Source organism: Tachyglossus aculeatus, chromosome 2 (assembly GCF_015852505.1).
Source record: "Tachyglossus aculeatus isolate mTacAcu1 chromosome 2, mTacAcu1.pri, whole genome shotgun sequence".
Classification (NCBI taxonomy): domain Eukaryota; kingdom Metazoa; phylum Chordata; class Mammalia; order Monotremata; family Tachyglossidae; genus Tachyglossus; species Tachyglossus aculeatus.
In genome coordinates, this window is record NC_052067.1 from 65,041,499 (window position 1) to 65,048,084 (window position 6,586).

The window sequence follows — 6,586 nt, forward strand, 5'->3', positions numbered from 1 at the left end:
AGCATTCGTGTCCCTCTCTGCCATTCATTTATTTATATTAAGGTCTTTCTCCCCCCTCCAGACTGTAAGCTCATTGTGGGCAAGGAATATGTCTGTTGATTGTTATATTTGTACTCTCCCAAGCACTCAGTACAGCACTCTGCACTCAGCAAGCACTCAAGAAATAGAATTGAATGAATGAATGAGTGAATGAAAACAATCATTAAATACCATTGAACGAAAGCGCGAAGAGTTAAGAAAAAGTCAATGATTTTTGGACAAGCGGTGTGGCCTAATGGACAGAGCATGGGCCTGGGAGTCAGAAGGATCTGGGTTCTAATCGCAGCTCTGCCATTTTCCTGCTAGGTGACACTAGGCAAACTGCTTCCCTTCTCTGCACCTCAGTTAAAATGGGGATGAAGACTGTGAGCCCCATGTGGGACATGGACTGTGTCCAATCTGATGAGCTTGTATCTCCCCCAGACTGGCATAGTACCTGGCACATGGTAAGACTTAACAAATACCAGTTAAAACAAACAAAAAAAATGCAGTTGGATTGGCTCCCTTTGATTCACCCTTCCCTCAGCCCCACAGTGCTTATGTAGGGACCTAGAACTTATTGATTTATATTCATGTCTGTCCCCCCTACCCCTTGACTGTAAGATCACTGCGGGCAGGGTATGTGGCTATATGTGTTACAGTGTATTTTCCCAGGAGCTTAGTACAGTGCTCTACACACAGTAAGCTCTCATTCTACAGGGGGAGACAGACATTCATATAATCAACGGCAGATATGGCCATAAGTGTTCTGGGGCTGGTGGGGGGGAGGGGGAGAAAAGGAAAGGAGGGCTTAGTAGGGGAAGGCCCCCCAAGTGCTTAATACACTGCTCTGCTCACAGTAAGTGCTCAATAAATACAACCCGCTGTCCGACCTGGCTGACAAATGGTTGTTGGACCGATCGACAACATGGTTAGTTAACAGACATATAAAGGGCCTCGGACGATATTCAACACCCATTCCCTCCCTCCATTCTCCCCTAGTTTTCACGGGGGGGTTCTTCCAAATGAATTTTGACACTGGGAAGAATTGGATGCCAACAGGACCAAGTCGTGGATCTGACCGTTCTGGGGCCTGAGCCAAGCCGAGGTACCCAAGGGGCCCGAGTTGAGGTGAGCTGGGCCGAGCTATTCATTCATTCATTCAATCATAAAGAATGAGTGCTTACTGTGTGCACAATACTGTACTAAGCACTTGGGAGAGTACAATGCAACAATAAACAGATGCATTCCCCACCCACAACGAGCCAGGAAGATGGGCCGGAGATTGAGCCCCATTTGACTTGGCTGGTGACTTCTTCCCAAAAGCTGCGGAGAAGCAGCCTAGACTAGTGGCTGGAGCCAGGGCCCGGAAGCCAGAGGACCTGGATTCGAACCTCAGCTCCGGCACTTGTCTGTGGTGTGACCTCGGGAGAGGCACTTCACTTCCCTGGGCCTCAGTTACCTCTTCTGTAAAATGGAGATGAAGCCTGTGAGCCCCATGAAGCCTTCCCAGACTGAGCCCCTTCCTTCCTCTCCCCCTCGTCCCCCTCTCCATCCTACCTCCTTCCCTTCCCCACAGCACCTGTATATATGTATATATGTTTGTACATATTTATTACTCTTTTTATTTATTTATTTTACTTGTCCATATCTATTCTATTTATTTTATTTTGTTAGTATGTTTGGTTTTGTTCTCTGTCTCCCCCTTTTAGACTGTGAGCCCACTGTTGGGTAGGGACTGTCTCTATATGTTGCCAACTTGTACTTCCTAAGCGCTTAGTACAGTGCTCTGCACACAGTAAGCGCTCAATAAATACGAATGATGATGATGATGTAGGGCAGGGACTGTGCCCAACCTGATTAGCTTGTACCTACCCCAGTGCTTCAATCAATCAATCAATCATATTTATTGAGCGCTTACTGTGTGCAGAGCACTGTACTACGCTCTTGGGAAGTACAAGTTGGCACCATATAGAGATGGTCCCTAACCCAACAATGGGCTCACAGTCTAGAAGGGGGAGACAGAGAACAAAACAAAACATATTAACAAACTAAAATGAATAGAATAGATATGTACAAGTAAAATAAATAAATAGAGTAATAAATACTCGACACACAGTAAGCACCTAGCGAATGTCATTTAAAAGGGGAAAAAAACAACCCTCAAAATCCCACTTCCTACAGGCGAACCTTCTCGTTTCTCTCCCCTGCCTCGCATTCATCACATTTATGAAGCCAAAAATCTTGAAGTTCTAATAAGCGGAAATAGGAAAAGCAAAAAGCTGTTTTGTTAGACTCCAGACTGTAAGCTCCTAATGGGCAGGGACCGGGTTGGCCAATTCGATTGCACTGTACTCCCCCAAGTGCTTAGTACAGTGCTCTGCACAGAGTAAGTGTTCGATAAATACCTTTGATGCATGTTTCCCCTGTATGTGGGGGAAGGGGTGTGGCCTAGTGGAAAGAGCCACCGATCAATCAGTCATATTTACTGAAGGCGTATTGTGTGCAGATCACCAGCCTGGGAGTCAGAGGACTTGGGTTCTACACTCAGCTCCGCCAATTGTCTGCTGTGTGACCTTGGACAAGTCACTTCATTTCTCTGAGCCTCAGTACCCCCATCTCAGTACCCTTAAATGGAGATTTAAGACTGAGACCCCCATGTGGGACAGGGAAGTGTCCGATGTCCACCAAACAAATCACACTTCCCCCACTTCAAAGCGTTACTGAAGGCTCACCTCCTCCAGCAGGCCTTCCCAGTCTAAGCCCCTCCTTTCATCAGCTCCCCCCGCCACCCCACATTCCCCCGACTCGCTCGCTTTGCTCTAACCCCCCCGTCCCACAGCAGTTGTGTATATATGTACATATCTATAATTCTATTTATTTCTACTAATGCCTGTTTTACTTGTTCTGATGTGGATACAGATCTCTGATTCTATTAATTTACATTGATGCTACTGATGCCTGCTTCCTGGTTTTTGATGTCTGTCTCTCCCCTTCCAAAGTGTAAGCCTAAAGTGGGCAGGGATTGCCTCTCTCTGTTGCTGAACTGTACTTTCCAAGCTCTTGGTATAGTGCTCTGCACACAGTAAGTGCTCAATAAATGACTGACTGACTGACTGAATGAATGAATGAATGACAGTCCCCGTGCCTAACCTGATTAGCTTGTACCTACTCCAGGGCTTAGAACCGTGCTTTACACAGAATGGGCACCTAACAAATGTCATTTAAAGGGGGAAAAATAAAAGAGGGAGAGAGCCAGGCTGAAGAGTCAATCAGTCAGTAATACTTATTGAGTGCTTACTGTGTGCTTGTTGCTGAATTGTACTTTCCAACCACTTCGTACAGGGGTCTGCAAACAGTAAGCGCTCAATAAATGCAAATGAATGAGTCAATGAATGAAAGCAGAGCACTGGGCCAAGCATTTGGGAGAGTACAATAGAACAATAAACGGACTCCTTCCCTGCCCACAATGAGCTTACAGTCTAGAGGGGGAAACGGGCAATATGCATACCAGAAATACATAAATGACAGATACGGACATAAGTGCTGTGGGGCTCGGAGAAGGGGATGAATAGAAGGAGCGAGTCAGGGCGATGCAGCAGGGAGTGGGAGAAGAGGAAAGGAGGCTCAGTCGGTGAAGGCCTGCCGGGGTTTTAGTACAGTGCTCTGCATACAGTGAGCACTCAATAAATACGATCGACTACCTGCCGGGCACTGTTCTAAGTGCGGGGGTACATACGAGGTAATCACGGTTTGACACAGTCCATGTCCTCCATGGGGCTCACAGTCTTAATCCCCTTTTTACAGGTGAGGTCACTCCGAGGCCCAGAGAAGTGAAGTGACTCGCCTATTGTCCCCCTCAGTCAGTCAAGCCCATTTACTGAGCACTCACTACATGCAGAACACTGTACTAAGCACTTGGGAGAGTACAATAGAACTATATAATAGACACATTCCCTGCCCACAATGAGCATACTGTCTAGAGGGGGAGACCGACATTAATATAAAATGAATACATTACAGATGAGCGGCAGAGCCGGGAGTAGAACGTGGGTCCTCCCGACTCCCAGGACCGTGCCCTATCCGCTAGGGAACAAACGGAGCAGCAGAAAAGCCTCAAAATCCCTATTCCTATGGGAAAACCTTCTCTTTTCCCTCCCCTGCCTCACATTCATCACATTCACGAAGCAAAAATATTGAAGTTCTAAGACACGGAGAGAGGAAAATCAAAAAGCTGCTTTTTTTAGACTCCAGACTGTCAGCTCCTCATGGCCGGGGGACGCGTTTGCCAAGTCTATTGCACTGTACTACCCCAAGTGCTTAGTACAGTACTCTGCAAGTAGTAAGTGTTCAATAAATACCTTTGATCGATGTTTAACTGGTATGTGGGGGAAGGGGTGTGGCCTAGTGGAAAGAGCAACCGATCAAACAGTCATATTTATTGAGGGCTCACTGTGTGCAGATCACCAGCCAGGTGGTCAGAGGACTTGGGTTCTAAGCTCGGCTTCGCTACTTGTCTGCTGTGTGACCTCATCTGTAAAATGGAGATTTAAGACTGTGAGACCCATGTGGGACAGGGAAGCGTCCAATGTCCACCAAACAAAAAACATTTGCCCCCTTTCAATGCCCTACTGAAGGTTCACCTCCTTCAGCTGGCCTTCCCAGACTAAATCGCCCCTTTTCATCAGCTCCCCCACCACCCGACATTCCCCTGACTCACTCCCTTTGCCCAACAGCACATTTCTATCATTCTATTTAATTATATCAATGCCTGTTTTACTTGCTCTGATGTGCATAGATATCTCTGATTCTGTTTATTTATACTGATGCTACTGATGCCTGTTTACTTGTTTGTGATGTCTGTCTCCCCTCTTCTAGACTGTGAGCCCGTTGTGGGCAGGGATTGTCTCTCTTTGTTGCTGAATTATACTTTCCTAGCACCTAGTACAGTTGCTCTGCACACAGTAAGCACTCAATAAATATGATTGAATGAATGAAGGACAAGGACTGTGCCCAACCTGATTAGCTTGTACCTACTCCATTGCTTAGAACAGTGCTCTACATAGAGTAAGAACCTAACAAATGTCATTTAAAAGAGAAAAAAAAACAAAAAAAGAGAGAGCGCCAGACTGAAGGGTCAGTCAGTCAGTCAGTCAATTTATGGAGTGCTCACTGTGGGCAGAGCACTGGGCCAAGTACTTGAGCGAGTACAGTAGAACAGTAAACGGACACATTTCCTGCCCACAGTGAGCTTATGGTCTAGAGGGGGAGACGGACAATAACAGAAATAAATAAGTGACAGATAAGGACATCAGTGCCCTGGGGCTGGAAGGAGGGGATGAATAGAGGGAGCGAGTCAGGGCGACGCAGAAGGGAGTGGGAAAAGAGGGCTTAGTCGGGGAAGGCCTTCTGGGGGCTTAGTACAGTGCTCTGCACATAAGCGCTCAGTAAATACGATTGACTGACTGACTGTCCTACCTGATTAACTTATATCTACTCCAGTGCTTAGAACAGTGTAGACAAATAGTAAGCACTGAAGAAATGTCATTTCAAAGAAATAGAAAAAAAGAGAGAGGAAGCCAGGCTGAAGAGGAACTGAGCTCCATTCCCAGTCTGGCCAACAACCCTGGGGCTAGAGAGAGGAAGGGGAATAGTCTACCAGGAGAAGCGGCGAGGCGTAGCGGGTAGAGCCCAGGCCTGGAAGTCAGAAGGATCTGAGTTCTAATTCCAGCTTTGGGTTCCTGGTCTGCTGGGTGACTTTGGATAAGTCTCTTCACTTCTCTGGGCCTCAGTCACCACCTCTGTAAAATGGAGGCCAATCCTAAATTAATGCCTATTTAAAATTGAACCTCCAGGATGATTTTATCGGGGTAATTCTCGGTTGATTGTGGTTGGGGTGACCTAGGGGTATGATACCTTCTCGGGGTGATTCCTGAAGAGTTTCCAGTGCTCTACCAGTCTCGGCTGCGCGAGGGCAGAGGCCTACCTATTCCATTCCTAACTTGGGCAGTGGCTAGCGACTGGAAGGCAAGCTGCTACAAGTCAAAACTCACCCGTGCTGGGCAGCAGCGGCACGGGTGAGAGTTGAGGGCAGAGACTCAGGTTTACTGCGTGGAAGGAGGCCATGGTAAACCGCTTCCATATTTGTACCAAGAAAACTCTCTGGATACATGACCGGAACGATCGCAGATGGTGGTGGGGCGTTCTGAGAGAGATGTGTCCTTGGTGTCGCTATGGGTCGGACACGACTCGACAGCATAAAACAACAACAATAAGGGGTATGATAAAACCTCTGAATGACAAGTAAAGACTTACAATTCTACCCATAGCATCACCGGCAATGTATCCGACAGTTGGCCTCATGGAAGGAAGGCAGGGCTGGGAGTCAGAGCTTCTGGCTTTTAATCCGGGCTCCACTTGTCTGCTGGCTGACCTCGGGCCTTCACTTCTTTGGCCTCAGTATTCTCATCTGTAAAATGAAGATTAAGCCTGGGAGACACATGTGGGACAGGGAAGTGTCCCAATCGATGAGCCGGTACCTACCCCAGCCCTTAGAATAGTGCTGGAC